The sequence below is a fragment of the Aulonocara sp. 'chitande type north' Nkhata Bay genome, linkage group LG5 (genome assembly GCF_057382095.1).
Source record: "Aulonocara sp. 'chitande type north' Nkhata Bay isolate Kocher_YH1m ecotype deep benthic linkage group LG5, A_spYH_male_GT1.1, whole genome shotgun sequence".
In the NCBI taxonomy this organism is placed as follows: domain Eukaryota; kingdom Metazoa; phylum Chordata; class Actinopteri; order Cichliformes; family Cichlidae; genus Aulonocara; species Aulonocara sp. 'chitande type north' Nkhata Bay.
Genome location: NC_141348.1, coordinates 731,574 through 759,244, shown reverse-complemented (window position 1 = coordinate 759,244; position 27,671 = coordinate 731,574). Strand labels below are relative to the sequence as shown.

At 57.5% G+C, this 27,671-nt stretch overlaps 6 non-coding genes and 12 pseudogenes across 6 annotated transcripts; all 18 read right to left on the bottom strand.

The window, feature by feature from the left end:
• Positions 1-502: 502 nt before the first annotated feature.
• On the bottom strand, positions 503-621 carry LOC147329223 (5S ribosomal RNA). Its single transcript, XR_015129414.1, has one exon. It is a non-coding gene; the product is annotated as a 5S ribosomal RNA (ribosomal RNA).
• Positions 622-3,504: 2,883 nt separating this feature from the next.
• On the bottom strand, positions 3,505-3,623 carry LOC147329222 (5S ribosomal RNA; annotated as a pseudogene).
• A 1,251-nt stretch (positions 3,624-4,874) lies between these two features.
• Positions 4,875-4,993, bottom strand: LOC147329221 (5S ribosomal RNA; annotated as a pseudogene).
• A 3,023-nt stretch (positions 4,994-8,016) lies between these two features.
• On the bottom strand, positions 8,017-8,135 carry LOC147329220 (5S ribosomal RNA; annotated as a pseudogene).
• Positions 8,136-8,834: 699 nt separating this feature from the next.
• On the bottom strand, positions 8,835-8,953 carry LOC147329219 (5S ribosomal RNA; annotated as a pseudogene).
• A 1,046-nt stretch (positions 8,954-9,999) lies between these two features.
• On the bottom strand, positions 10,000-10,118 carry LOC147329218 (5S ribosomal RNA; annotated as a pseudogene).
• A 505-nt stretch (positions 10,119-10,623) lies between these two features.
• Positions 10,624-10,742, bottom strand: LOC147329217 (5S ribosomal RNA). The gene has a single exon (XR_015129413.1). It is a non-coding gene; the product is annotated as a 5S ribosomal RNA (ribosomal RNA).
• A 1,334-nt stretch (positions 10,743-12,076) lies between these two features.
• LOC147329216 (5S ribosomal RNA) lies at positions 12,077-12,195 on the bottom strand. Its single transcript, XR_015129566.1, has one exon. It is a non-coding gene; the product is annotated as a 5S ribosomal RNA (ribosomal RNA).
• A 1,414-nt stretch (positions 12,196-13,609) lies between these two features.
• Positions 13,610-13,718, bottom strand: LOC147329215 (5S ribosomal RNA; annotated as a pseudogene).
• Positions 13,719-15,475: 1,757 nt separating this feature from the next.
• LOC147329214 (5S ribosomal RNA) lies at positions 15,476-15,594 on the bottom strand. Its single transcript, XR_015129677.1, has one exon. It is a non-coding gene; the product is annotated as a 5S ribosomal RNA (ribosomal RNA).
• A 1,058-nt stretch (positions 15,595-16,652) lies between these two features.
• Positions 16,653-16,771, bottom strand: LOC147329213 (5S ribosomal RNA; annotated as a pseudogene).
• A 1,251-nt stretch (positions 16,772-18,022) lies between these two features.
• Positions 18,023-18,141, bottom strand: LOC147329212 (5S ribosomal RNA; annotated as a pseudogene).
• A 3,023-nt stretch (positions 18,142-21,164) lies between these two features.
• LOC147329211 (5S ribosomal RNA) lies at positions 21,165-21,283 on the bottom strand (annotated as a pseudogene).
• Positions 21,284-21,982: 699 nt separating this feature from the next.
• LOC147329210 (5S ribosomal RNA) lies at positions 21,983-22,101 on the bottom strand (annotated as a pseudogene).
• Positions 22,102-23,147: 1,046 nt separating this feature from the next.
• LOC147329209 (5S ribosomal RNA) lies at positions 23,148-23,266 on the bottom strand (annotated as a pseudogene).
• Positions 23,267-23,771: 505 nt separating this feature from the next.
• Positions 23,772-23,890, bottom strand: LOC147329208 (5S ribosomal RNA). The gene has a single exon (XR_015129412.1). It is a non-coding gene; the product is annotated as a 5S ribosomal RNA (ribosomal RNA).
• A 1,334-nt stretch (positions 23,891-25,224) lies between these two features.
• LOC147329207 (5S ribosomal RNA) lies at positions 25,225-25,343 on the bottom strand. The gene has a single exon (XR_015129565.1). It is a non-coding gene; the product is annotated as a 5S ribosomal RNA (ribosomal RNA).
• A 1,414-nt stretch (positions 25,344-26,757) lies between these two features.
• LOC147329206 (5S ribosomal RNA) lies at positions 26,758-26,866 on the bottom strand (annotated as a pseudogene).
• Between the last annotated feature and the right edge of the window lie 805 nt (positions 26,867-27,671).

Below are 27,671 nucleotides of genomic sequence, written 5' to 3'. Positions count from 1 at the left end.
TGTAAGTGGCCTCAGCCAGCAGCCACAGGCCCTGGTGTGGTGTAAGTGGCCTCAGCCAGCAGCCACAGGCCCTGGTGTGGTGTAAGTGGCCTCAGCCAGTGCCACAGGCCCTGGTGTGGTGTAAGTGGCCTGAGCAAGAGCCACAGACCATGGTGTTGTGTAATTGGCCTCAATAGCAACTAAGGCCCTGGTGTGGTGTAAGTGGCCTCAGCCAGCAGCCACAGGCCCTGGTTTGGTGTAAGTCGCCTCAGCCAGAACCCACAGGCCCTGGTGTGGTGTAACTGGCCTCAGCCAGAGCCACAGCCCCTTATGTGGTGTAAGTGGCCCCAGCCGGTCCCTCAGGCCCTGGTGTGGTGTAGGTGGCATCAGCTAGCAGCACAAGACATTGGAAAAGAGCCAAAAGCAATGTGATTAATGTGCCCTTATTAATGGGCAGCTGCTTTTGGTCTTTTAATACACCCCTTCTCTGGATCAAAAGCGGTTCAATGACATGAAAATGAAAGGCTTACAGCACCAGGTATTCCCAGGCAGTCTCCCATCCAAGTACTAACCAAGCCCAGCCCTGCTTAGCTTCCGAGATCAGACGAGGTCGGGCGTGCTCAGGGTGGTATGGCCGTAAGCTGCTGGCTCCAGCACAATGTCTCAATTTATGGATTCAAGTGATTAGGTGGCAAGTACCTGAAGTTACGAAGACAATGCTATAACCATACCTGCATGTTTGCATAATACCCTAACCCAAAGGCTCAGTTTGGCATTTATCCAACAGCACAGGCCCTGGATTGTTGAAGATGGCCTCAGGAACCAGCACAGGGCCTGGTGTGTTGTACATGGCCACAGCAAGCAGCACAGGGCCTGGTTTGGTGAAGATGGCCTCAGCCAGAAGCACAGGGCCTGGTGTGATATGAGTGGCCTGAGCAAGAGCCACAGGCCCTGGTGTGGTGTAAGTGGCCAGAGCAAGAGCCACAGGCCCTGGTGTGGTGTAAGTGGCCTGAGCAAGAGCCACAGGCCCTGGTGTGGTGTAGGTGGCCTCAGCCAGCAGCCACAGGCCCTGGTGTGGTGTAGGTGGCCTCAGCCAGCAGCCACAAGCCCTTGTGTGGTGTAAGTGGCCTCAGCCAGCAGCCACAGGCCCTGGTGTGGTGTAAGTGGCCTCAGCCAGTGCCACAGGCCCTGGTGTGGTGTAAGTGGCCTGAGCAAGAGCCACAGACCATGGTGTGGTGTAATTGGCCTCAATAGCAACTAAGGCCCTGGTGTGGTGTAGGTGGCCTAAGCCAGCAGCCACAGGCCCTGGTGTGGTGTAAGTGGCCTCAGCCAGCAGCCACAGGCCCTGGTGTGGTGTAAGTCGCCTCAGCCAGAAGCCACAGGCACTGGTGTGGTGTAAGTGGCCTCAGCCAGCAGCAAAAGGGCCCTGGTGTGGTGTAAGTCGCCTCAGCCAGCAGCCACAGGCCCTGGTGTGGTGTAGATGGCCTCAGCCAGCAGCCACAGGCCCTGGTGTGGTGTAAGTGGCCTCAGCCAGCAGCCACAGGCCCTGGTGTGGTCTAAGTTGCCTCAGCCAGAAGAACAGGGCCTGGTGTGATATGAGTGGCCTGAGAAAGAGCCACAGGCCCTGGTGTGGTGTAAGTGGCCTGAGCAAGAGCCACAGGCCCTGGTGTGGTGTAAGTGGCCTGAGCAAGAGCCACAGGCCCTGGTGTGGTGTAAGTGGCCTGAGCAAGAGCCACAGGCCCTGGTGTGGTGTAGGTGGCCTCAGCCAGCAGCCACAGGCCCTGGTGTGGTGTAGGTGGCCTCAGCCAGCAGCCACAAGCCCTTGTGTGGTGTAAGTGGCCTCAGCCAGCAGCCACAGGCCCTGGTGTGGTGTAAGTGGCCTCAGCCAGTGCCACAGGCCCTGGTGTGGTGTAAGTGGCCTGATCAAGAGCCACAGACCCTGGTGTGGTGTAATTGGCCTCAGCCAGCAGCCACAGGCCCTGGTGTGGTGTAAGTCGCCTCAGACAGAAGCCACAGGCACTGGTGTGGTGTAAGTGGCCTCAGCCAGCAGCAAAAGGGCCCTGGTGTGGTGTAAGTCGCCTCAGCCAGCAGCCACAGGCCCTGGTGTGGTGTAGGTGGCCTCAGCCACCAGCCACAGGCCCTGGTGTGGTGTAAGTGGCCTCAGCCAGCAGCCACAGGCCCTGGTGTGGTGTAAGTGGCCTGAGCAAGAGCCACAGACCCTTGTGTGGTGTAATTGGCCTCAGCCAGCAGCCACAGGCCCTGGTGTGGTGTAAGTCGCCTCAGCCAGCAGCCACAAGCCCTTGTGTGGTGTAATTGGCCTCAGCCAGCAGCCACAGGCCCTGGTGTGGTGTAAGTCGCCTCAGACAGAAGCCACAGGCACTGGTGTGGTGTAAGTGGCCTCAGCCAGCAGCAAAAGGGCCCTGGTGTGGTGTAAGTCGCCTCAGCCAGCAGCCACAGGCCCTGGTGTGGTGTAGGTGGCCTCAGCCACCAGCCACAGGCCCTGGTGTGGTGTAAGTGGCCTCAGCCAGCAGCCACAGGCCCTGGTGTGGTGTAAGTGGCCTGAGCAAGAGCCACAGGGCCTGGTTTGGTGAAGATGGCCTCGGCCAGAAGCGCAGGGCCTGGTGTGATGTGAGTGGCCTGAGCAAGAGCCACAGGCCCTGGTGTGGTGTAAGTGGCCTCAGCCAGCAGCCACAGGCCCTGGTGTGGTGTAAGTCGCCTCAGCCAGAAGCCACAGGCACTGGTGTGGTGTAAGTGGCCTCAGCCAGCAGCAAAAGGGCCCTGGTGTGGTGTAAGTCGCCTCAGCCAGCAGCCACAGGCCCTGGTGTGGTGTAGATGGCCTCAGCCAGCAGCCACAGGCCCTGGTGTGGTGTAAGTGGCCTCAGCCAGCAGCCACAGGCCCTGGTGTGGTGTAAGTGGCCTCAGCCAGAAGCACAGGGCCTGGTGTGATATGAGTGGCCTGAGCAAGAGCCACAGGCCCTGGTGTGGTGTAAGTGGCCTGAGCAAGAGCCACAGGCCCTGGTGTGGTGTAAGTGGCCTGAGCAAGAGCCACAGGCCCTGGTGTGGTGTAGGTGGCCTCAGCCAGCAGCCACAGGCCCTGGTGTGGTGTAGGTGGCCTCAGCCAGCAGCCACAAGCCCTTGTGTGGTGTAAGTGGCCTCAGCCAGCAGCCACAGGCCCTGGTGTGGTGTAAGTGGCCTCGGCCAGTGCCACAGGCCCTGGTGTGGTGTAAGTGGCCTGAGCAAGAGCCACAGACCATGGTGTGGTGTAATTGGCCTCAATAGCAACTAAGGCCCTGGTGTGGTGTAAGTGGCCTCAGCCAGAGCCACAGGCCCTGATGTGGTGTAAGTGGCCCCAGCCGGTCACTCAGGCCCTGGTGTGGTGTAGGTGGCATCAGCTAGCAGCACAAGACATTGGAAAACAGCCAAAAGCAATGTCGTTAATGTGCCCTCATTAATGGGCAGCTGCTTTTGGTCTTTTAATACACCCCTTCTCTGGATCAAAAGCGGTTCAATGACATTAAAATGAAAGGCTTACAGCACCAGGTATTCCCAGGCAGTCTCCCATCCAAGTACTAACCAAGCCCAGCCCTTCTCGGCTTCCGAGATCAGACGAGGTCGGGCGTGCTCAGGGTGGTATGGCCGTAAGCTGCTGGCCCCAGCACAATGTCTCAATTTATGGATTCAGGTGATTAGGTGGCAAGTACCTGAAGTTACGAAGACAATCCTATAACCCTACCTTCATGTTTGCATAATACCCTAACCCAAAGGCTCAGTTTAGCATTTATCCAACAGCACAGGCCCTGGATTGTTGAAGATGGCCTCGGGAACCAGCACAGGGCCTGGTGTGTTGTACATGGCCACAGCTAGCAGCACAGGGCCTGGTTTGGTGAAGATGGCCTCGGCCAGAAGCGCAGGGCCTGGTGTGATGTGAGTGGCCTGAGCAAGAGCCACAGGCCCTGGTGTGGTGTAATTGGCCTCAATAGCAACTAAGGCCCTGGTGTGGTGTAAGTGGCCTGAGCAAGAGCCACATACCCTGGTGTGGTGTAATTGGCCTCAATAGCAACTAAGGCCCTGGTGTGGTGTAGGTGGCCTCAGCCAGCAGCCACAGGCCCTGGTGTGGTGTAAGTGGCCACAGCCAGCAGCCACAGGCCCTGGTGTGGTGTAAGTGGCCTGAGCAAGAGCCACAGGCCCTGGTGTGGTGTAAGTGGCCTGAGCAAGAGCCACAGACCCTGGTGTGGTGTAATTGGCCTCAATAGCAACTAATGCCCTGGTGTGGTGTAAGTGGCCTGAGCAAGAGCCACAGGCCCTGGTGTGGTGTAAGTGGCCTCAGCCAGCAGCCACAGGCCCTGGTGTGGTGTAAGTGGCCTGAGCAAGTGCCACAGGCCCTGGTGTGGTGTAAGTGGCCTGAGCAAGAACCACAGGGCCTGGTTTGGTGAAGATGGCCTCGGCCAGAAGCGCAGGGCCTGGTGTGATGTGAGTGGCCTGAGCAAGAGCCACAGGCCCTGGTGTGGTGTAAGTGGCCTCAGCCAGCAGCCACAGGCACTGGTGTGGTGTAAGTGGCCTCAGCCAGCAGCAACAGGCCCTGGTGTGGTGTAAGTCGCCTCAGCAAGCAGCCACAGGCCCTGGTGTGGTGTAGGTGGCCTCAGCCAGCAGCCACAGGCCCTGGTGTGGTGTAAGTGGCCTCAGCCAGCAGCCACAGGCCCTGATGTGGTGTAAGTGGCCCCAGCCGGTCACTCAGGCCCTGGTGTGGTGTAGGTGGCATCAGCTAGCAGCACAAGACATTGGAAAACAGCCAAAAGCAATGTCGTTAATGTGCCCTCATTAATGGGCAGCTGCTTTTGGTCTTTTAATACACCCCTTCTCTGGATCAAAAGCGGTTCAATGACATTAAAATGAAAGGCTTACAGCACCAGGTATTCCCAGGCAGTCTCCCATCCAAGTACTAACCAAGCCCAGCCCTTCTCGGCTTCCGAGATCAGACGAGGTCGGGCGTGCTCAGGGTGGTATGGCCGTAAGCTGCTGGCCCCAGCACAATGTCTCAATTTATGGATTCAGGTGATTAGGTGGCAAGTACCTGAAGTTACGAAGACAATCCTATAACCCTACCTTCATGTTTGCATAATACCCTAACCCAAAGGCTCAGTTTAGCATTTATCCAACAGCACAGGCCCTGGATTGTTGAAGATGGCCTCGGGAACCAGCACAGGGCCTGGTGTGTTGTACATGGCCACAGCTAGCAGCACAGGGCCTGGTTTGGTGAAGATGGCCTCGGCCAGAAGCGCAGGGCCTGGTGTGATGTGAGTGGCCTGAGCAAGAGCCACAGGCCCTGGTGTGGTGTAATTGGCCTCAATAGCAACTAAGGCCCTGGTGTGGTGTAAGTGGCCTGAGCAAGAGCCACATACCCTGGTGTGGTGTAATTGGCCTCAATAGCAACTAAGGCCCTGGTGTGGTGTAGGTGGCCTCAGCCAGCAGCCACAGGCCCTGGTGTGGTGTAAGTGGCCACAGCCAGCAGCCACAGGCCCTGGTGTGGTGTAAGTGGCCTGAGCAAGAGCCACAGGCCCTGGTGTGGTGTAAGTGGCCTGAGCAAGAGCCACAGACCCTGGTGTGGTGTAATTGGCCTCAATAGCAACTAATGCCCTGGTGTGGTGTAAGTGGCCTGAGCAAGAGCCACAGGCCCTGGTGTGGTGTAAGTGGCCTCAGCCAGCAGCCACAGGCCCTGGTGTGGTGTAAGTGGCCTGAGCAAGTGCCACAGGCCCTGGTGTGGTGTAAGTGGCCTGAGCAAGAACCACAGGGCCTGGTTTGGTGAAGATGGCCTCGGCCAGAAGCGCAGGGCCTGGTGTGATGTGAGTGGCCTGAGCAAGAGCCACAGGCCCTGGTGTGGTGTAAGTGGCCTCAGCCAGCAGCCACAGGCACTGGTGTGGTGTAAGTGGCCTCAGCCAGCAGCAACAGGCCCTGGTGTGGTGTAAGTCGCCTCAGCAAGCAGCCACAGGCCCTGGTGTGGTGTAGGTGGCCTCAGCCAGCAGCCACAGGCCCTGGTGTGGTGTAAGTGGCCTCAGCCAGCAGCCACAGGCCCTGGTGTGGTGTAGGTGGCCTCAGCAAGAGCCACAGACCCTGGTGTGGTGTAATTGGCCTCAATAGCAACTAAGGCCCTGGTGTGGTGTATGTGGCCTCAGGCAGCAGCCACAGGCCCTGTTGTGGTGTAACTGGCCTCAGCCAGAGCCACAGGCCCTGATGTGGTGTAAGTGGCCCCAGCCGGTCACTCAGGCCCTGGTGTGGTGTAGGTGGCCTCAGCCAGCCGCCACAGGCCCTGGTGTGGTGTAAGTGGCCTCAGCCAGCAGCCACAGGCCCTGGTGTGGTGTAAGTGGCCTCAGCCAGCAGCCACAGGCCCTGGTGTGGTGTAAGTGGCCTGAGCAAGAGCCACAGGCCCTGGTGTGGTGTAAGTGGCCTGAGCAAAAGCCACATGCCCTGGTGTGGTGTAAGTGGTCTCAGCCAGCAGCCACAGGCCCTGGTGTGGTGTAGGTGGCCTCAGCCAGCAGCCAAAGGCCCTTGTGTGGTGTAAGTGGCCTCAGCCAGCAGCCACAGGCCCTGGTGTGGTGTAAGTGGCCTCAGCCAGTGCCACAGGCCCTGGTGTGGTGTAAGTGGCCTGAGCAAGAGCCACAGACCCTGGTGTGGTGTAATTGGCCTCAATAGCAACTAAGGCCCTGGTGTGGTGTAGGTGGCCTCAGCCAGCAGCCACAGGCCCTTGTGTGGTGTAAGTGGCCTCAGCCAGCAGCCACAGGCCCTGGTGTGGTGTAACTGGCCTGAGCAAGAGCCACAGGCCCTGTTGTGGTGTAGATGGCCTCAGCCAGCAGCCACAGGCCCTGGTGTGGTCTAAGTGGCCTCAGCCAGAAGCACAGGGCCTGGTGTGATATGAGTGGCCTGAGCAAGAGCCACAGGCCCTGGTGTGGTGTAAGTGGCCTGAGCAAGAGCCACAGGCCCTGGTGTGGTGTAGGTGGCCTCAGCCAGCAGCCACAGGCCCTGGTGTGGTGTAGGTGGCCTCAGCCAGCAGCCACAAGCCCTTGTGTGGTGTAAGTGGCCTCAGCCAGCAGCCACAGGCCCTGGTGTGGTGTAAGTGGCCTCAGCCAGTGCCACAGGCCCTGGTGTGGTGTAAGTGGCCTGAGCAAGAGCCACAGACCCTGGTGTGGTGTAATTGGCCTCAATAGCAACTAAGGCCCTGGTGTGGTGTAGGTGGCCTCAGCCAGCAGCCACAGGCCCTTGTGTGGTGTAAGTGGCCTCAGCCAGCAGCCACAGGCCCTGGTGTGGTGTAACTGGCCTGAGCAAGAGCCACAGGCCCTGTTGTGGTGTAGATGGCCTCAGCCAGCAGCCACAGGCCCTGGTGTGGTCTAAGTGGCCTCAGCCAGAAGCACAGGGCCTGGTGTGATATGAGTGGCCTGAGCAAGAGCCACAGGCCCTGGTGTGGTGTAAGTGGCCTGAGCAAGAGCCACAGGCCCTGGTGTGGTGTAGGTGGCCTCAGCCAGCAGCCACAGGCCCTGGTGTGGTGTAGGTGGCCTCAGCCAGCAGCCACAAGCCCTTGTGTGGTGTAAGTGGCCTCAGCCAGCAGCCACAGGCCCTGGTGTGGTGTAAGTGGCCTCAGCCAGTGCCACAGGCCCTGGTGTGGTGTAAGTGGCCTGAGCAAGAGCCACAGACCATGGTGTGGTGTAATTGGCCTCAATAGCAACTAAGGCCCTGGTGTGGTGTAAGTGGCCTCAGCCAGCAGCCACAGGCCCTGGTGTGGTGTAAGTGGCCTCAGCCAGCAGCCACAGGCCCTGGTGTGGTGTAAGTGGCCTCAGCCAGAGCCACAGGCCCTGATGTGGTGTAAGTGGCCCCAGCCGGTCACTCAGGCCCTGGTGTGGTGTAGGTGGCATCAGCTAGCAGCACAAGACATTGGAAAACAGCCAAAAGCAATGTCGTTAATGTGCCCTCATTAATGGGCAGCTGCTTTTGGTCTTTTAATACACCCCTTCTCTGGATCAAAAGCGGTTCAATGACATGAAAATGAAAGGCTTACAGCACCAGGTATTCCCAGGGAGTCTCCCATCCAAGTACTAACCAAGCCCAGCCCTGCTCAGCTTCCGAGATCAGACGAGGTCGGGCGTGCTCAGGGTGGTATGGCCGTAAGCTGCTGGCCCCAGCACAATGTCTCAATTTATGGATTCAGGTGATTAGGTGGCAAGTACCTGAAGTTACGAAGACAATCCTATAACCCTACCTTCATGTTTGCATAATACCCTAACCCAAAGGCTCAGTTTAGCATTTATCCAACAGCACAGGCCCTGGATTGTTGAAGATGGCCTCAGGAACCAGCACAGGGCCTGGTGTGTTGTACATGGCCACAGCTAGCAGCACAGGGCCTGGTTTGGTGAAGATGGCCTCGGCCAGAAGCGCAGGGCCTGGTGTGATGTGAGTGGCCTGAGCAAGAGCCACAGGCCCTGGTGTGGTGTAAGTGGCCTGAGCAAGAGCCACAGGCCCTGGTGTGGTGTAAGTGGCCTCAATAGCAAATAAGGCCCTGGTGTGGTGTAAGTGGCCTCAGCCAGCAGCCACAGGCCCTGGTGTGGTGTAAGTGGCCTCAGCCAGTGCCACAGGCCCTGGTGTGGTGTAAGTGGCCTGAGCAAGAGCCAAAGACCCTGGTGTGGTGTAATTGGCCTCAATAGCAACTAAGGCCCTGGTGTGGTGTAGGTGGCATCAGCTAGCAGCACAAGACATTGGAAAACAGCCAAAAGCAATGTCGTTAATGTACCCTCATTAATGGGCAGCTGCTTTTGGTCTTTTAATACACCCCTTCTCTGGATCAAAAGCGGTTCAATGACATGAAAATGAAAGGCTTGCAGCACCAGGTATTCCCAGGCAGTCTCCCATCCAAGTACTAACCAAGCCCAGCCCTGCTTAGCTTCCGAGATCAGACGAGGTCGGGAGTGCTCAGGGTGGTATGGCCGTAAGCTGCTGGCTCCAGCACAATGTCTCAATTTATGGATTCAAGTGATTAGGTGGCAAGTACCTGAAGTTACGAAGATAATCCTATAACCATACCTGCATGTTTGCATAATACCCTAACCCAAAGGCTCAGTTTGGCATTTATCCAACAGCACAGGCCCTGGATTGTTGAAGATGGCCTCAGGAACCAGCACAGGGCCTGGTGTGTTGTACATGGCCACAGCAAGCAGCACAGGGCCTGGTTTGGTGAAGATGGCCTCGGCCAGAAGCACAGGGCCTGGTGTGATATGAGTGGCCTGAGCAAGAGCCACAGGCCCTGTTGTGTTGTAAGTGTCCTCAGCCAGCAGCCACAGGCCCTGGTGTGGTGTAGGTGGCCTCAGCCAGCAGCCACAGGCCCTTGTGTGGTGTAAGTGGCCTCAGCCAGCAGCCACAGGCCCTGGTGTGGTGTAAGTGGCCTCAGCCAGTGCCACAGGCCCTGGTGTGGTGTAATTGGCCTCAATAGCAACTAAGGCCCTGGTGTGGTGTAAGTGGCCTCAGCCAGCAGCCACAGGCCCTGGTGTGGTGTAAGTGGCCTCAGCCAGTGCCACAGGCCCTGGTGTGGTGTAAGTGGCCTCAATAGCAACTAATGCCCTGGTGTGGTGTAGGTGGCCTCAGCCAGCAGCCACAGGCCCTGGTGTGGTGTAAGTGGCCTGAGCAAGTGCCACAGGCCTGGTGTGGTGTAAGTGGCCTGAGCAAGACCACAGACCCTGGTGTGGTGTAATTGGCCTCAATAGCAACTAAGGCCCTGGTGTGGTGTAGGTGGCCTCAGCCAGCAGCCACAGGCCCTGGTGTGGTGTAAGTGGCCTCAGCCAGAGCCACAGGCCCTGATGTGGTGTAAGTGGCCCCAGCCGGTCACTCAGGCCCTGGTGTGGTGTAGGTGGCATCAGCTAGCAGCACAAGACATTGGAAAAGAGCCAAAAGCAATGTCGTTAATGTGCCCTCATCAATGGGCTTTTGGTCTTTTAATACACCCCTTCTCTGGATCAAAAGCGGTTCAATGACATGAAAATGAAAGGCTTACAGCACCAGGTATACCCAGGCAGTCTCCCATCCAAGTACTAACCAAGCCCAGCCCTGCTTAGCTTCCGAGATCAGACGAGGTCGGGCGTGCTCAGGGGGCTATGGCCGTAAGCTGCTGGCCCCAGCACAATGACTCAATTTATGGATTCAAGTGATTAGGTGGCAAGTACCTGAAGTTACGAAGACAATCCTATAACCATACCTGCATGTTTGCATAATACCCTAACCCAAAGGCTCAGTTTGGCATTTATCCAACAGCACAGGCCCTGGATTGTTGAAGATGGCCTCAGGAACCAGCACAGGGCCTGGTGTGTTGTACATGGCCACAGCTAGCAGCACAGGGCCTGGTTTGGTGAAGATGGCCTCGGCCAGAAGAGCAGGGCCTGGTGTGATGTGAGTGGCCTGAGCAAGAACCACAGGCCCTGGTGTGGTGTAAGTGGCCCCAGCCGGTCACTCAGGCCCTGGTGTGGTGTAGGTGGCATCAGCTAGCAGCACAAGACATTGGAAAACAGCCAAAAGCAATGTCGTTAATGTGCCCTCATTAATGGGGAGCTGCTTCTGGTCTTTTAATACACCCCTTCTCTGGATCAAAAGCGGTTCAATGACATGAAAATGAAAGGCTTACAGCACCAGGTATTCCCAGGCAGTCTCCCATCCAAGTACTAACCAAGCCCAGCCCTGCTTAGCTTCCGAGATCAGACGAGGTCGGGCGTGCTCAGGGTGGTATGGCCGTAAGCTGCTGGCCCCAGCACAATGTCTCAATTTATGGATTCAAGTGATTAGGTGGCAAGTACCTGAAGTTACGAGGACAATCCTATAACCATACCTGCATGTTTGCATAATACCCTAACCAAAAGGCTCAGTTTGGCATTTATCCAACAGCACAGGCCCTGGATTGTTGAAGATGGCCTCAAGAACCAGCACAGGACCTGGTGTGTTTTACATGGCCACAGCAAGCAGCACAGGGCCTGGTTTGGTGAAGATGGCCTCAGCAAGCAGCCACAGGCCCTGGTTTGGTGTAAGTGGCCTCAGCTAGCAGCAACAGGCCCTGGTGTGGTGTGAGTGGCCTCAGCCAGCAGCCACAGGCCCTGGTGTGGTCTAAGTGGCCTCAGCCAGTGCCACAGGCCCTGGTGTGGTGTAAGTGGCCTGAGCAAGAGCCACAGGCCCTGGTGTGGTGTAAGTGGCCTCAGCCAGCAGCCACAGGCCCTGGTGTGGTGTAAGTGGCCTGAGCAAGTGCCACAGGCCCTGGTGTGGTGTAAGTGGCCTAAGCCAGAGCCACAGGCCCTGGTGTGGTGTAAGTGGCCTCAATAGCAAATAAGGCCCTGGTGTGGTGTAAGTGGCCTGAGCAAGAACCACAGGGCCTGGTTTGGTGAAGATGGCCTCGGCCAAAAGCGCAGGGCCTGGTGTGATGTGAGTGGCCTGAGCAAGAGCCACAGGCCCTGGTGTGGTGTAAGTGGCCTCAGCCAGCAGCCACAGGCACTGGTGTGGTGTAAGTGGCCTCAGCCAGCAGCAAAAGGGCCCTGGTGTGGTGTAGGTGGCCTCAGCCAGCAGCCACAGGCCCTGGTGTGGTGTAAGTGGCCTCAATAGCAACTAAGGCCCTGGTGTGGTGTAAGTGGCTTCAGCCAGCAGCCACAGGCCCTGGTGTGGTGTAAGTGGCCTCAGCCAGCAGCCACAGGCCCTGGTGTGGTGTAGGTGGCCTCAGCCAGCAGCCACAGGCCCTGGTGTGGTGTAAGTGGCCTCAATAGCAACTAAGGCCCTGGTGTGGTGTAAGTGGCTTCAGCCAGCAGCCACAGGCTCTGGTGTGGTGTAACTGGCCTCAGCCAGCAGCCACAGGCCCTGGTGTGGTGTAAGTGGCCTCAGCCAGAGCCACAGGCCCTGATGTGGTGTAAGTGGCCCCAGCCGGTCACTCAGGCCCTGGTGTGGTGTAGGTGGCATCAGCTAGCAGCACAAGACATTGGAAAACAGCCAAAAGCAGTGTCGTTAATATGCCCTCATTAATGGGCAGCTGCTTTTGGTCTTTTAATACACCCCTTCTCTGGATCAAAAGCGGTTCAATGACATGAAAATGAAAGGCTTACAGCACCAGGTATTCCCAGGCAGTCTCCCATCCAAGTACTAACCAAGCCCAGCCCTGCTTAGCTTCCGAGATCAGACGAGGTCGGGAGTGCTCAGGGTGGTATGGCCGTAAGCTGCTGGCCCCAGCACAATGTCTCAATTTATGGATTCAAGTGATTAGGTGGCAAGTACCTGAAGTTACGAAGACAATCCTATAACCATACCTGCATGTTTGCATAATACCCTAACCCAAAGGCTCAGTTTGGCATTTATCCAACAGCACAGGCCCTGGATTGTTGAAGATGGCCTCAGGAACCAGCACAGGGCCTGGTGTGTTGTACATGGCCACAGCAAGCAGCACAGGGCCTGGTTTGGTGAAGATGGCCTCGGCCAGAAGCGCAGGGCCTGGTGTGATATGAGTGGCCTGAGCAAGAGCCACAGGCCTTGGTGTGGTGTAAGTGGCCTCAGCCAGCAGCCACAGGCCCTGGTGTGGTGTAAGTCGCCTCAGCCAGAAGCCACAGGCACTGCTGTGGTGTAAGTGGCCTCAGCCAGCAGCAAAAGGGCCCTGGTGTGGTGTAAGTCGCCTCAGTCAGCAGCCACAGGCCCTGGTGTGGTGTAGGTGGCCTCAGCCAGCAGCCACAGGCCCTGGTGTGGTGTAAGTGGCCTCAGCCAGCAGCCACAGGCCCTGGTGTGGTGTAAGTGGCCTCAGCCAGCAGCCACAGGCCCTGGTGTGGTGTAGGTGGCCTCAGCCAGCAGCCACAGGCCCTGGTGTGGTGTAAGTGGCCTCAGCCAGCAGCCACAGGCCCTGGTGTGGTGTAAGTGGCCTGAGCAAGAGCCACAGGCCCTGGTGTGGTGTAAGTGGCCTGAGCAAGAGCCACAGACCCTGGTGTGGTGTAATTGGCCTCAATAGCAACTAATGCCCTGGTGTGGTGTAGGTGGCCTCAGCCAACAGCCACAGGCCCTGGTGTGGTGTAAGTGGCCTCAGCCAGCAGCCACAGGCCCTGGTGTGGTGTAAGTGGCCTGAGCAAGTGCCACAGGCCTGGTGTGGTGTAAGTGGCCTGAGCAAGAGCCACAGACCCTGGTGTAGTGTAATTGGCCTCAATAGCAACTAAGGCCCTGGTGTGGTGTAGGTGGCCTCAGCCAGCAGCCACAGGCCCTGATGTGGTGTAAGTGGCCCCAGCCGGTCACTCAGGCCCTGGTGTGGTGTAGGTGGCCTCAGCCAGCAGCCACAGGCCCTTGTGTGGTGTAAGTGGCCTCAGCCAGCAGCCACAGGCCCTGGTGTGGTGTAACTGGCCTGAGCAAGAGCCACAGGCCCTGGTGTGGTGTAAGTGGCCTCAGCCAGAGCCACAGGCCCTGATGTGGTGTAAGTGGCCCCAGCCGGTCAATCAGGCCCTGGTGTGGTGTAGGTGGCATCAGCTAGCAGCACAAGACATTGGAAAACAGCCAAAAGCAATGTCGTTAATGTGCCCTCATTAATGGGCAGCTGCTTTTGGTCTTTTAATACACCCCTTCTCTGGATCAAAAGCGGTTCAATGACAGGAAAATGAAAGGCTTACAGCACCAGGTATTCCCCCATCCAAGTACTAACCAAGCCCAGCCCTGCTTAGCTTCCGAGATCAGACGAGGTCGGGGGTGCTCAGGGTGGTATGGCCGTAAGCTGCTGGCCCCAGCACAATGTCTCAATTTATGGATTCAAGTGATTAGGTGGCAAGTACCTGAAGTCACAAAGACAATCCTATAACCCTACCTGCATGTTTGCATAATACCCTAACCCAAAGGCTCAGTTTAGCATTTATCCAACAGCACAGGTCCTGGATTGTTGAAGTTGGCCTCAGGAACCAGCACAGGGCCTGGTGTGTTGTACATGGCCACAGCAAGCAGCACAGGGCCTGGTTTGGTGAAGATGGCCTCGTCCAGAAGCACAGGGCCTGGTGTGATATGAGTGGCCTTAGCAAGAGCCACAGGCCCTGGTGTGGTGTAAGTGGAATCAGCCAGAAGCCACAGGCCCTGGTGTGGTGTAAGTGGCCTCAGCCAGAGCCACAGGCCCTGGTGTGGTGTAACTGGCCTCAATAGCAAATAAGGCCCTGATGTGGTGTAAGTGGCCTCAGCCAGAGCCACAGGCCCTGGTGTGGTGTAAGTGGCCTCAATAGCAACTAAGGCCCTGGTGTGGTGTAAGTGGCCTCAGCCAGCAGTCACAGGCCCTGGTGTGGTGTAGGTGGCCTCAGCCAGCAGCCACAGGCTCTGGTGTGGTGTAAGTCGCCTCAGCCAGCAGCCACAGGCCCTGGTATGGTGTAAGTGGCCTCAGCCAGCAGCCACAGGCCCTGGTGTGGTGTAAGTGGCCAGAAGCGCAGGGCCTGGTGTGATGTGAGTGGCCTGAGCAAGAGCCACAGACCCTGGTGTGGTGTAATTGGCCTCAATAGCAACTAAGGCCCTGGTGTGGTGTATGTGGCCTCAGCCAGCAGCCACAGGCCCTGGTGTGGTGTAACTGGCCTCAGCCAGCAGCCACAGGCCCTGGTGTGGTGTAAGTGGCCTCAGCCAGAGCCACAGGCCCTGATGTGGTGTAAGTCGCCTCAGCCAGAAGCCACAGGCACTGGTGTGGTGTAAGTGGCCTCAGCCAGCAGCAACAGGCCCTGGTGTGGTGTAAGTCGCCTCAGCAAGCAGCCACAGGCCCTGGTGTGGTGTAGGTGGCCTCAGCCAGCAGCCACAGGCCCTGGTATGGTGTAAGTGGCCTCAGCCAGCAGCCACAGGCCCTGGTGTGGTCTAAGTGGCCTCAGCAAGAGCCACAGACCCTGGTGTGGTGTAATTGGCCTCAGCCAGAGCCACAGGCCCTGATGTGGTGTAAGTGGCCTCAGCCAGAGCCACAGGCCCTGGTGTGGTGTAACTGGCCTCAATAGCAAATAAGGCCCTGATGTGGTGTAAGTGGCCTCAGCCAGAGCCACAGACCCTGGTGTGGTGTAATTGGCCTCAGCCAGAGCCACAGGCCCTGGTGTGGTGTAGGTGGCCTCAGCCAGCCGCCACAGGCCCTGGTGTGGTGTAAGTGGCCTCAGCCAGCAGCCACAGGCCCTGGTGTGGTGTAAGTGGCCTGAGCAAGAGCCACAGACCATGGTGTGGTGTAATTGGCCTCAATAGCAACTAAGGCCCTGGTGTGGTGTAGGTGGCCTCAGCCAGCAGCCACAGGCCCTGGTGTGGTGTAAGTGGCCTCAGCCAGAGCCACAGGCCCTGATGTGGTGTAAGTGGCCCCAGCCGGTCACTCAGGCCCTGGTGTGGTGTAGGTGGCATCAGCTAGCAGCACAAGACATTGGAAAAGAGCCAAAAGCAATGTCGTTAATGTGCCCTCATTAATGGGCAGCTGCTTTTGGTCTTTTAATACACCCCTTTTCTGGATCAAAAGCGGTTCAATGACATGAAAATGAAAGGCTTACAGCACCAAGTATTCCCAGGCAGTCTCCCATCCAAGTACTAACCAAGCCCAGCCCTGCTTAGCTTCCGAGATCAGACGAGGTCGGGCGTGCTCAGGGTGGTATGGCCGTAAGCTGCTGGCCCCAGCACAATGTCTCAATTTATGGATTCAAGTGATTAGGTGGCAAGTACCTGAAGTTACGAAGACAATCCTATAACCATACCTGCATGTTTGCATAATACCCTAACCCAAAGGCTCAGTTTAGCATTTATCCAACAGCACAGGCCCTGGATTGTTGAAGATGGCCTCAGGAACCAGCACAGGGCCTGGTGTGTTGTACATGGCCACAGCTAGCAGCACAGGGCCTGGTTTGGTGAAGATGGCCTCGGCCAGAAGAGCAGGGCCTGGTGTGATATGAGTGGCCTGAGCAAGAGCCACAGGCCCTGGTGTGGTGTAAGTGGCCTGAGCAAGAGCCACAGGCCCTGGTGTGGTGTAAGTGGCCTCAGCCAGCAGCCACAGGCCCTGGTGTGGTGTAAGTCACCTCAGCCAGAAGCCACAGTCCCTGGTGTGGTGTAAGTGGCCTCAGCCAGCAGCAACAGGCCCTGGTGTGGTGTAAGTCGCCTCAGCCAGCAGCCACAGGCCCTGGTGTGGTGTAGGTGGCCTCAGCCTGCAGCCACAGGCCCTGGTGTGGTGTAAGTGGCCTGAGCAAGAGCCACAGACCCTGGTGTGGTGTAAATGGCCTCAATAGCAACTAAGGCCCTCGTGTGGTGTATGTGGCCTCAGCCAGCAGCCACAGGCCCTGGTGTGGTGTAACTGGCCTCAGCCAGCAGCCACAGGCCCTGGTGTGGTGTAAGTGGCCTCAATAGCAACTAAGGCCCTGGTGTGGTGTAAGTGGCCTCAGCCAGCAGCCACAGGCTCTGGTGTGGTGTAACTGGCCTCAGCCAGCAGCCACAGGCCCTGGTGTGGTGTAAGTGGCCTCAGCCAGAGCCACAGGCCCTGATGTGGTGTAAGTGGCCCCAGCCGGTCACTCAGGCCCTGGTGTGGTGTAATTAGCATCAGCTAGCAGCACAAGACATTGGAAAAGAGCCAAAAGCAGTGTCGTTAATGTGCCCTCATTAATGGGCAGCTGCTTTTGGTCTTTTAATACACCCCTTCTCTGGATCAAAAGCGGTTCAATGACATGATAATGAAAGGCTTACAGCACCAGGTACTCCCAGGCAGTCTCCCATCCAAGTACTAACCAAGCCCAGCCCTGCTTAGCTTCCGAGATCAGACGAGGTCGGGCGTGCTCAGTGTGGTATGGCCGTAAGCTGCTGGCTCCAGCACAATGTCTCAATTTATGGATTCAAGTGATTAGGTGGCAAGTACCTGAAGTTACGAAGACAATCCTATAACCATACCTGCATGTTTGCATAATACCCTAACCCAAAGGCTCAGTTTGGCATTTATCCAACAGCACAGGCCCTGGATTGTTGAAGATGGCCTCGGGAACCAGCACAGGGCCTGGTGTGTTGTACATGGCCACAGCTAGCAGCACAGGGCCTGGTTTGGTGAAGATGGCCTCGGCCAGAAGCGCAGGGCCTGGTGTGATGTGAGTGGCCTGAGCAAGAGCCACAGGCCCTGGTGTGGTGTAATTGGCCTCAATAGCAACTAAGGCCCTGGTGTGGTGTAAGTGGCCTGAGCAAGAGCCACATACCCTGGTGTGGTGTAATTGGCCTCAATAGCAACTAAGGCCCTGGTGTGGTGTAGGTGGCCTCAGCCAGCAGCCACAGGCCCTGGTGTGGTGTAAGTGGCCACAGCCAGCAGCCACAGGCCCTGGTGTGGTGTAAGTGGCCTGAGCAAGAGCCACAGGCCCTGGTGTGGTGTAAGTGGCCTGAGCAAGAGCCACAGACCCTGGTGTGGTGTAATTGGCCTCAATAGCAACTAATGCCCTGGTGTGGTGTAAGTGGCCTGAGCAAGAGCCACAGGCCCTGGTGTGGTGTAAGTGGCCTCAGCCAGCAGCCACAGGCCCTGGTGTGGTGTAAGTGGCCTGAGCAAGTGCCACAGGCCCTGGTGTGGTGTAAGTGGCCTGAGCAAGAACCACAGGGCCTGGTTTGGTGAAGATGGCCTCGGCCAGAAGCGCAGGGCCTGGTGTGATGTGAGTGGCCTGAGCAAGAGCCACAGGCCCTGGTGTGGTGTAAGTGGCCTCAGCCAGCAGCCACAGGCACTGGTGTGGTGTAAGTGGCCTCAGCCAGCAGCAACAGGCCCTGGTGTGGTGTAAGTCGCCTCAGCAAGCAGCCACAGGCCCTGGTGTGGTGTAGGTGGCCTCAGCCAGCAGCCACAGGCCCTGGTGTGGTGTAAGTGGCCTCAGCCAGCAGCCACAGGCCCTGATGTGGTGTAAGTGGCCCCAGCCGGTCACTCAGGCCCTGGTGTGGTGTAGGTGGCATCAGCTAGCAGCACAAGACATTGGAAAACAGCCAAAAGCAATGTCGTTAATGTGCCCTCATTAATGGGCAGCTGCTTTTGGTCTTTTAATACACCCCTTCTCTGGATCAAAAGCGGTTCAATGACATTAAAATGAAAGGCTTACAGCACCAGGTATTCCCAGGCAGTCTCCCATCCAAGTACTAACCAAGCCCAGCCCTTCTCGGCTTCCGAGATCAGACGAGGTCGGGCGTGCTCAGGGTGGTATGGCCGTAAGCTGCTGGCCCCAGCACAATGTCTCAATTTATGGATTCAGGTGATTAGGTGGCAAGTACCTGAAGTTACGAAGACAATCCTATAACCCTACCTTCATGTTTGCATAATACCCTAACCCAAAGGCTCAGTTTAGCATTTATCCAACAGCACAGGCCCTGGATTGTTGAAGATGGCCTCGGGAACCAGCACAGGGCCTGGTGTGTTGTACATGGCCACAGCTAGCAGCACAGGGCCTGGTTTGGTGAAGATGGCCTCGGCCAGAAGCGCAGGGCCTGGTGTGATGTGAGTGGCCTGAGCAAGAGCCACAGGCCCTGGTGTGGTGTAATTGGCCTCAATAGCAACTAAGGCCCTGGTGTGGTGTAAGTGGCCTGAGCAAGAGCCACATACCCTGGTGTGGTGTAATTGGCCTCAATAGCAACTAAGGCCCTGGTGTGGTGTAGGTGGCCTCAGCCAGCAGCCACAGGCCCTGGTGTGGTGTAAGTGGCCACAGCCAGCAGCCACAGGCCCTGGTGTGGTGTAAGTGGCCTGAGCAAGAGCCACAGGCCCTGGTGTGGTGTAAGTGGCCTGAGCAAGAGCCACAGACCCTGGTGTGGTGTAATTGGCCTCAATAGCAACTAATGCCCTGGTGTGGTGTAAGTGGCCTGAGCAAGAGCCACAGGCCCTGGTGTGGTGTAAGTGGCCTCAGCCAGCAGCCACAGGCCCTGGTGTGGTGTAAGTGGCCTGAGCAAGTGCCACAGGCCCTGGTGTGGTGTAAGTGGCCTGAGCAAGAACCACAGGGCCTGGTTTGGTGAAGATGGCCTCGGCCAGAAGCGCAGGGCCTGGTGTGATGTGAGTGGCCTGAGCAAGAGCCACAGGCCCTGGTGTGGTGTAAGTGGCCTCAGCCAGCAGCCACAGGCACTGGTGTGGTGTAAGTGGCCTCAGCCAGCAGCAACAGGCCCTGGTGTGGTGTAAGTCGCCTCAGCAAGCAGCCACAGGCCCTGGTGTGGTGTAGGTGGCCTCAGCCAGCAGCCACAGGCCCTGGTGTGGTGTAAGTGGCCTCAGCCAGCAGCCACAGGCCCTGGTGTGGTGTAGGTGGCCTCAGCAAGAGCCACAGACCCTGGTGTGGTGTAATTGGCCTCAATAGCAACTAAGGCCCTGGTGTGGTGTATGTGGCCTCAGGCAGCAGCCACAGGCCCTGTTGTGGTGTAACTGGCCTCAGCCAGAGCCACAGGCCCTGATGTGGTGTAAGTGGCCCCAGCCGGTCACTCAGGCCCTGGTGTGGTGTAGGTGGCCTCAGCCAGCCGCCACAGGCCCTGGTGTGGTGTAAGTGGCCTCAGCCAGCAGCCACAGGCCCTGGTGTGGTGTAAGTGGCCTCAGCCAGCAGCCACAGGCCCTGGTGTGGTGTAAGTGGCCTGAGCAAGAGCCACAGGCCCTGGTGTGGTGTAAGTGGCCTGAGCAAAAGCCACATGCCCTGGTGTGGTGTAAGTGGTCTCAGCCAGCAGCCACAGGCCCTGGTGTGGTGTAGGTGGCCTCAGCCAGCAGCCAAAGGCCCTTGTGTGGTGTAAGTGGCCTCAGCCAGCAGCCACAGGCCCTGGTGTGGTGTAAGTGGCCTCAGCCAGTGCCACAGGCCCTGGTGTGGTGTAAGTGGCCTGAGCAAGAGCCACAGACCCTGGTGTGGTGTAATTGGCCTCAATAGCAACTAAGGCCCTGGTGTGGTGTAGGTGGCCTCAGCCAGCAGCCACAGGCCCTTGTGTGGTGTAAGTGGCCTCAGCCAGCAGCCACAGGCCCTGGTGTGGTGTAACTGGCCTGAGCAAGAGCCACAGGCCCTGTTGTGGTGTAGATGGCCTCAGCCAGCAGCCACAGGCCCTGGTGTGGTCTAAGTGGCCTCAGCCAGAAGCACAGGGCCTGGTGTGATATGAGTGGCCTGAGCAAGAGCCACAGGCCCTGGTGTGGTGTAAGTGGCCTGAGCAAGAGCCACAGGCCCTGGTGTGGTGTAGGTGGCCTCAGCCAGCAGCCACAGGCCCTGGTGTGGTGTAGGTGGCCTCAGCCAGCAGCCACAAGCCCTTGTGTGGTGTAAGTGGCCTCAGCCAGCAGCCACAGGCCCTGGTGTGGTGTAAGTGGCCTCAGCCAGTGCCACAGGCCCTGGTGTGGTGTAAGTGGCCTGAGCAAGAGCCACAGACCCTGGTGTGGTGTAATTGGCCTCAATAGCAACTAAGGCCCTGGTGTGGTGTAGGTGGCCTCAGCCAGCAGCCACAGGCCCTTGTGTGGTGTAAGTGGCCTCAGCCAGCAGCCACAGGCCCTGGTGTGGTGTAACTGGCCTGAGCAAGAGCCACAGGCCCTGTTGTGGTGTAGATGGCCTCAGCCAGCAGCCACAGGCCCTGGTGTGGTCTAAGTGGCCTCAGCCAGAAGCACAGGGCCTGGTGTGATATGAGTGGCCTGAGCAAGAGCCACAGGCCCTGGTGTGGTGTAAGTGGCCTGAGCAAGAGCCACAGGCCCTGGTGTGGTGTAGGTGGCCTCAGCCAGCAGCCACAGGCCCTGGTGTGGTGTAGGTGGCCTCAGCCAGCAGCCACAAGCCCTTGTGTGGTGTAAGTGGCCTCAGCCAGCAGCCACAGGCCCTGGTGTGGTGTAAGTGGCCTCAGCCAGTGCCACAGGCCCTGGTGTGGTGTAAGTGGCCTGAGCAAGAGCCACAGACCATGGTGTGGTGTAATTGGCCTCAATAGCAACTAAGGCCCTGGTGTGGTGTAAGTGGCCTCAGCCAGCAGCCACAGGCCCTGGTGTGGTGTAAGTGGCCTCAGCCAGCAGCCACAGGCCCTGGTGTGGTGTAAGTGGCCTCAGCCAGAGCCACAGGCCCTGATGTGGTGTAAGTGGCCCCAGCCGGTCACTCAGGCCCTGGTGTGGTGTAGGTGGCATCAGCTAGCAGCACAAGACATTGGAAAACAGCCAAAAGCAATGTCGTTAATGTGCCCTCATTAATGGGCAGCTGCTTTTGGTCTTTTAATACACCCCTTCTCTGGATCAAAAGCGGTTCAATGACATGAAAATGAAAGGCTTACAGCACCAGGTATTCCCAGGGAGTCTCCCATCCAAGTACTAACCAAGCCCAGCCCTGCTCAGCTTCCGAGATCAGACGAGGTCGGGCGTGCTCAGGGTGGTATGGCCGTAAGCTGCTGGCCCCAGCACAATGTCTCAATTTATGGATTCAGGTGATTAGGTGGCAAGTACCTGAAGTTACGAAGACAATCCTATAACCCTACCTTCATGTTTGCATAATACCCTAACCCAAAGGCTCAGTTTAGCATTTATCCAACAGCACAGGCCCTGGATTGTTGAAGATGGCCTCAGGAACCAGCACAGGGCCTGGTGTGTTGTACATGGCCACAGCTAGCAGCACAGGGCCTGGTTTGGTGAAGATGGCCTCGGCCAGAAGCGCAGGGCCTGGTGTGATGTGAGTGGCCTGAGCAAGAGCCACAGGCCCTGGTGTGGTGTAAGTGGCCTGAGCAAGAGCCACAGGCCCTGGTGTGGTGTAAGTGGCCTCAATAGCAAATAAGGCCCTGGTGTGGTGTAAGTGGCCTCAGCCAGCAGCCACAGGCCCTGGTGTGGTGTAAGTGGCCTCAGCCAGTGCCACAGGCCCTGGTGTGGTGTAAGTGGCCTGAGCAAGAGCCAAAGACCCTGGTGTGGTGTAATTGGCCTCAATAGCAACTAAGGCCCTGGTGTGGTGTAGGTGGCATCAGCTAGCAGCACAAGACATTGGAAAACAGCCAAAAGCAATGTCGTTAATGTACCCTCATTAATGGGCAGCTGCTTTTGGTCTTTTAATACACCCCTTCTCTGGATCAAAAGCGGTTCAATGACATGAAAATGAAAGGCTTGCAGCACCAGGTATTCCCAGGCAGTCTCCCATCCAAGTACTAACCAAGCCCAGCCCTGCTTAGCTTCCGAGATCAGACGAGGTCGGGAGTGCTCAGGGTGGTATGGCCGTAAGCTGCTGGCTCCAGCACAATGTCTCAATTTATGGATTCAAGTGATTAGGTGGCAAGTACCTGAAGTTACGAAGATAATCCTATAACCATACCTGCATGTTTGCATAATACCCTAACCCAAAGGCTCAGTTTGGCATTTATCCAACAGCACAGGCCCTGGATTGTTGAAGATGGCCTCAGGAACCAGCACAGGGCCTGGTGTGTTGTACATGGCCACAGCAAGCAGCACAGGGCCTGGTTTGGTGAAGATGGCCTCGGCCAGAAGCACAGGGCCTGGTGTGATATGAGTGGCCTGAGCAAGAGCCACAGGCCCTGTTGTGTTGTAAGTGTCCTCAGCCAGCAGCCACAGGCCCTGGTGTGGTGTAGGTGGCCTCAGCCAGCAGCCACAGGCCCTTGTGTGGTGTAAGTGGCCTCAGCCAGCAGCCACAGGCCCTGGTGTGGTGTAAGTGGCCTCAGCCAGTGCCACAGGCCCTGGTGTGGTGTAATTGGCCTCAATAGCAACTAAGGCCCTGGTGTGGTGTAAGTGGCCTCAGCCAGCAGCCACAGGCCCTGGTGTGGTGTAAGTGGCCTCAGCCAGTGCCACAGGCCCTGGTGTGGTGTAAGTGGCCTCAATAGCAACTAATGCCCTGGTGTGGTGTAGGTGGCCTCAGCCAGCAGCCACAGGCCCTGGTGTGGTGTAAGTGGCCTGAGCAAGTGCCACAGGCCTGGTGTGGTGTAAGTGGCCTGAGCAAGACCACAGACCCTGGTGTGGTGTAATTGGCCTCAATAGCAACTAAGGCCCTGGTGTGGTGTAGGTGGCCTCAGCCAGCAGCCACAGGCCCTGGTGTGGTGTAAGTGGCCTCAGCCAGAGCCACAGGCCCTGATGTGGTGTAAGTGGCCCCAGCCGGTCACTCAGGCCCTGGTGTGGTGTAGGTGGCATCAGCTAGCAGCACAAGACATTGGAAAAGAGCCAAAAGCAATGTCGTTAATGTGCCCTCATCAATGGGCTTTTGGTCTTTTAATACACCCCTTCTCTGGATCAAAAGCGGTTCAATGACATGAAAATGAAAGGCTTACAGCACCAGGTATACCCAGGCAGTCTCCCATCCAAGTACTAACCAAGCCCAGCCCTGCTTAGCTTCCGAGATCAGACGAGGTCGGGCGTGCTCAGGGGGCTATGGCCGTAAGCTGCTGGCCCCAGCACAATGACTCAATTTATGGATTCAAGTGATTAGGTGGCAAGTACCTGAAGTTACGAAGACAATCCTATAACCATACCTGCATGTTTGCATAATACCCTAACCCAAAGGCTCAGTTTGGCATTTATCCAACAGCACAGGCCCTGGATTGTTGAAGATGGCCTCAGGAACCAGCACAGGGCCTGGTGTGTTGTACATGGCCACAGCTAGCAGCACAGGGCCTGGTTTGGTGAAGATGGCCTCGGCCAGAAGAGCAGGGCCTGGTGTGATGTGAGTGGCCTGAGCAAGAACCACAGGCCCTGGTGTGGTGTAAGTGGCCCCAGCCGGTCACTCAGGCCCTGGTGTGGTGTAGGTGGCATCAGCTAGCAGCACAAGACATTGGAAAACAGCCAAAAGCAATGTCGTTAATGTGCCCTCATTAATGGGGAGCTGCTTCTGGTCTTTTAATACACCCCTTCTCTGGATCAAAAGCGGTTCAATGACATGAAAATGAAAGGCTTACAGCACCAGGTATTCCCAGGCAGTCTCCCATCCAAGTACTAACCAAGCCCAGCCCTGCTTAGCTTCCGAGATCAGACGAGGTCGGGCGTGCTCAGGGTGGTATGGCCGTAAGCTGCTGGCCCCAGCACAATGTCTCAATTTATGGATTCAAGTGATTAGGTGGCAAGTACCTGAAGTTACGAGGACAATCCTATAACCATACCTGCATGTTTGCATAATACCCTAACCAAAAGGCTCAGTTTGGCATTTATCCAACAGCACAGGCCCTGGATTGTTGAAGATGGCCTCAAGAACCAGCACAGGACCTGGTGTGTTTTACATGGCCACAGCAAGCAGCACAGGGCCTGGTTTGGTGAAGATGGCCTCAGCAAGCAGCCACAGGCCCTGGTTTGGTGTAAGTGGCCTCAGCTAGCAGCAACAGGCCCTGGTGTGGTGTGAGTGGCCTCAGCCAGCAGCCACAGGCCCTGGTGTGGTCTAAGTGGCCTCAGCCAGTGCCACAGGCCCTGGTGTGGTGTAAGTGGCCTGAGCAAGAGCCACAGGCCCTGGTGTGGTGTAAGTGGCCTCAGCCAGCAGCCACAGGCCCTGGTGTGGTGTAAGTGGCCTGAGCAAGTGCCACAGGCCCTGGTGTGGTGTAAGTGGCCTAAGCCAGAGCCACAGGCCCTGGTGTGGTGTAAGTGGCCTCAATAGCAAATAAGGCCCTGGTGTGGTGTAAGTGGCCTGAGCAAGAACCACAGGGCCTGGTTTGGTGAAGATGGCCTCGGCCAAAAGCGCAGGGCCTGGTGTGATGTGAGTGGCCTGAGCAAGAGCCACAGGCCCTGGTGTGGTGTAAGTGGCCTCAGCCAGCAGCCACAGGCACTGGTGTGGTGTAAGTGGCCTCAGCCAGCAGCAAAAGGGCCCTGGTGTGGTGTAGGTGGCCTCAGCCAGCAGCCACAGGCCCTGGTGTGGTGTAAGTGGCCTCAATAGCAACTAAGGCCCTGGTGTGGTGTAAGTGGCTTCAGCCAGCAGCCACAGGCCCTGGTGTGGTGTAAGTGGCCTCAGCCAGCAGCCACAGGCCCTGGTGTGGTGTAGGTGGCCTCAGCCAGCAGCCACAGGCCCTGGTGTGGTGTAAGTGGCCTCAATAGCAACTAAGGCCCTGGTGTGGTGTAAGTGGCTTCAGCCAGCAGCCACAGGCTCTGGTGTGGTGTAACTGGCCTCAGCCAGCAGCCACAGGCCCTGGTGTGGTGTAAGTGGCCTCAGCCAGAGCCACAGGCCCTGATGTGGTGTAAGTGGCCCCAGCCGGTCACTCAGGCCCTGGTGTGGTGTAGGTGGCATCAGCTAGCAGCACAAGACATTGGAAAACAGCCAAAAGCAGTGTCGTTAATATGCCCTCATTAATGGGCAGCTGCTTTTGGTCTTTTAATACACCCCTTCTCTGGATCAAAAGCGGTTCAATGACATGAAAATGAAAGGCTTACAGCACCAGGTATTCCCAGGCAGTCTCCCATCCAAGTACTAACCAAGCCCAGCCCTGCTTAGCTTCCGAGATCAGACGAGGTCGGGAGTGCTCAGGGTGGTATGGCCGTAAGCTGCTGGCCCCAGCACAATGTCTCAATTTATGGATTCAAGTGATTAGGTGGCAAGTACCTGAAGTTACGAAGACAATCCTATAACCATACCTGCATGTTTGCATAATACCCTAACCCAAAGGCTCAGTTTGGCATTTATCCAACAGCACAGGCCCTGGATTGTTGAAGATGGCCTCAGGAACCAGCACAGGGCCTGGTGTGTTGTACATGGCCACAGCAAGCAGCACAGGGCCTGGTTTGGTGAAGATGGCCTCGGCCAGAAGCGCAGGGCCTGGTGTGATATGAGTGGCCTGAGCAAGAGCCACAGGCCTTGGTGTGGTGTAAGTGGCCTCAGCCAGCAGCCACAGGCCCTGGTGTGGTGTAAGTCGCCTCAGCCAGAAGCCACAGGCACTGCTGTGGTGTAAGTGGCCTCAGCCAGCAGCAAAAGGGCCCTGGTGTGGTGTAAGTCGCCTCAGTCAGCAGCCACAGGCCCTGGTGTGGTGTAGGTGGCCTCAGCCAGCAGCCACAGGCCCTGGTGTGGTGTAAGTGGCCTCAGCCAGCAGCCACAGGCCCTGGTGTGGTGTAAGTGGCCTCAGCCAGCAGCCACAGGCCCTGGTGTGGTGTAGGTGGCCTCAGCCAGCAGCCACAGGCCCTGGTGTGGTGTAAGTGGCCTCAGCCAGCAGCCACAGGCCCTGGTGTGGTGTAAGTGGCCTGAGCAAGAGCCACAGGCCCTGGTGTGGTGTAAGTGGCCTGAGCAAGAGCCACAGACCCTGGTGTGGTGTAATTGGCCTCAATAGCAACTAATGCCCTGGTGTGGTGTAGGTGGCCTCAGCCAACAGCCACAGGCCCTGGTGTGGTGTAAGTGGCCTCAGCCAGCAGCCACAGGCCCTGGTGTGGTGTAAGTGGCCTGAGCAAGTGCCACAGGCCTGGTGTGGTGTAAGTGGCCTGAGCAAGAGCCACAGACCCTGGTGTAGTGTAATTGGCCTCAATAGCAACTAAGGCCCTGGTGTGGTGTAGGTGGCCTCAGCCAGCAGCCACAGGCCCTGATGTGGTGTAAGTGGCCCCAGCCGGTCACTCAGGCCCTGGTGTGGTGTAGGTGGCCTCAGCCAGCAGCCACAGGCCCTTGTGTGGTGTAAGTGGCCTCAGCCAGCAGCCACAGGCCCTGGTGTGGTGTAACTGGCCTGAGCAAGAGCCACAGGCCCTGGTGTGGTGTAAGTGGCCTCAGCCAGAGCCACAGGCCCTGATGTGGTGTAAGTGGCCCCAGCCGGTCAATCAGGCCCTGGTGTGGTGTAGGTGGCATCAGCTAGCAGCACAAGACATTGGAAAACAGCCAAAAGCAATGTCGTTAATGTGCCCTCATTAATGGGCAGCTGCTTTTGGTCTTTTAATACACCCCTTCTCTGGATCAAAAGCGGTTCAATGACAGGAAAATGAAAGGCTTACAGCACCAGGTATTCCCCCATCCAAGTACTAACCAAGCCCAGCCCTGCTTAGCTTCCGAGATCAGACGAGGTCGGGGGTGCTCAGGGTGGTATGGCCGTAAGCTGCTGGCCCCAGCACAATGTCTCAATTTATGGATTCAAGTGATTAGGTGGCAAGTACCTGAAGTCACAAAGACAATCCTATAACCCTACCTGCATGTTTGCATAATACCCTAACCCAAAGGCTCAGTTTAGCATTTATCCAACAGCACAGGTCCTGGATTGTTGAAGTTGGCCTCAGGAACCAGCACAGGGCCTGGTGTGTTGTACATGGCCACAGCAAGCAGCACAGGGCCTGGTTTGGTGAAGATGGCCTCGTCCAGAAGCACAGGGCCTGGTGTGATATGAGTGGCCTTAGCAAGAGCCACAGGCCCTGGTGTGGTGTAAGTGGAATCAGCCAGAAGCCACAGGCCCTGGTGTGGTGTAAGTGGCCTCAGCCAGAGCCACAGGCCCTGGTGTGGTGTAACTGGCCTCAATAGCAAATAAGGCCCTGATGTGGTGTAAGTGGCCTCAGCCAGAGCCACAGGCCCTGGTGTGGTGTAAGTGGCCTCAATAGCAACTAAGGCCCTGGTGTGGTGTAAGTGGCCTCAGCCAGCAGTCACAGGCCCTGGTGTGGTGTAGGTGGCCTCAGCCAGCAGCCACAGGCTCTGGTGTGGTGTAAGTCGCCTCAGCCAGCAGCCACAGGCCCTGGTATGGTGTAAGTGGCCTCAGCCAGCAGCCACAGGCCCTGGTGTGGTGTAAGTGGCCAGAAGCGCAGGGCCTGGTGTGATGTGAGTGGCCTGAGCAAGAGCCACAGACCCTGGTGTGGTGTAATTGGCCTCAATAGCAACTAAGGCCCTGGTGTGGTGTATGTGGCCTCAGCCAGCAGC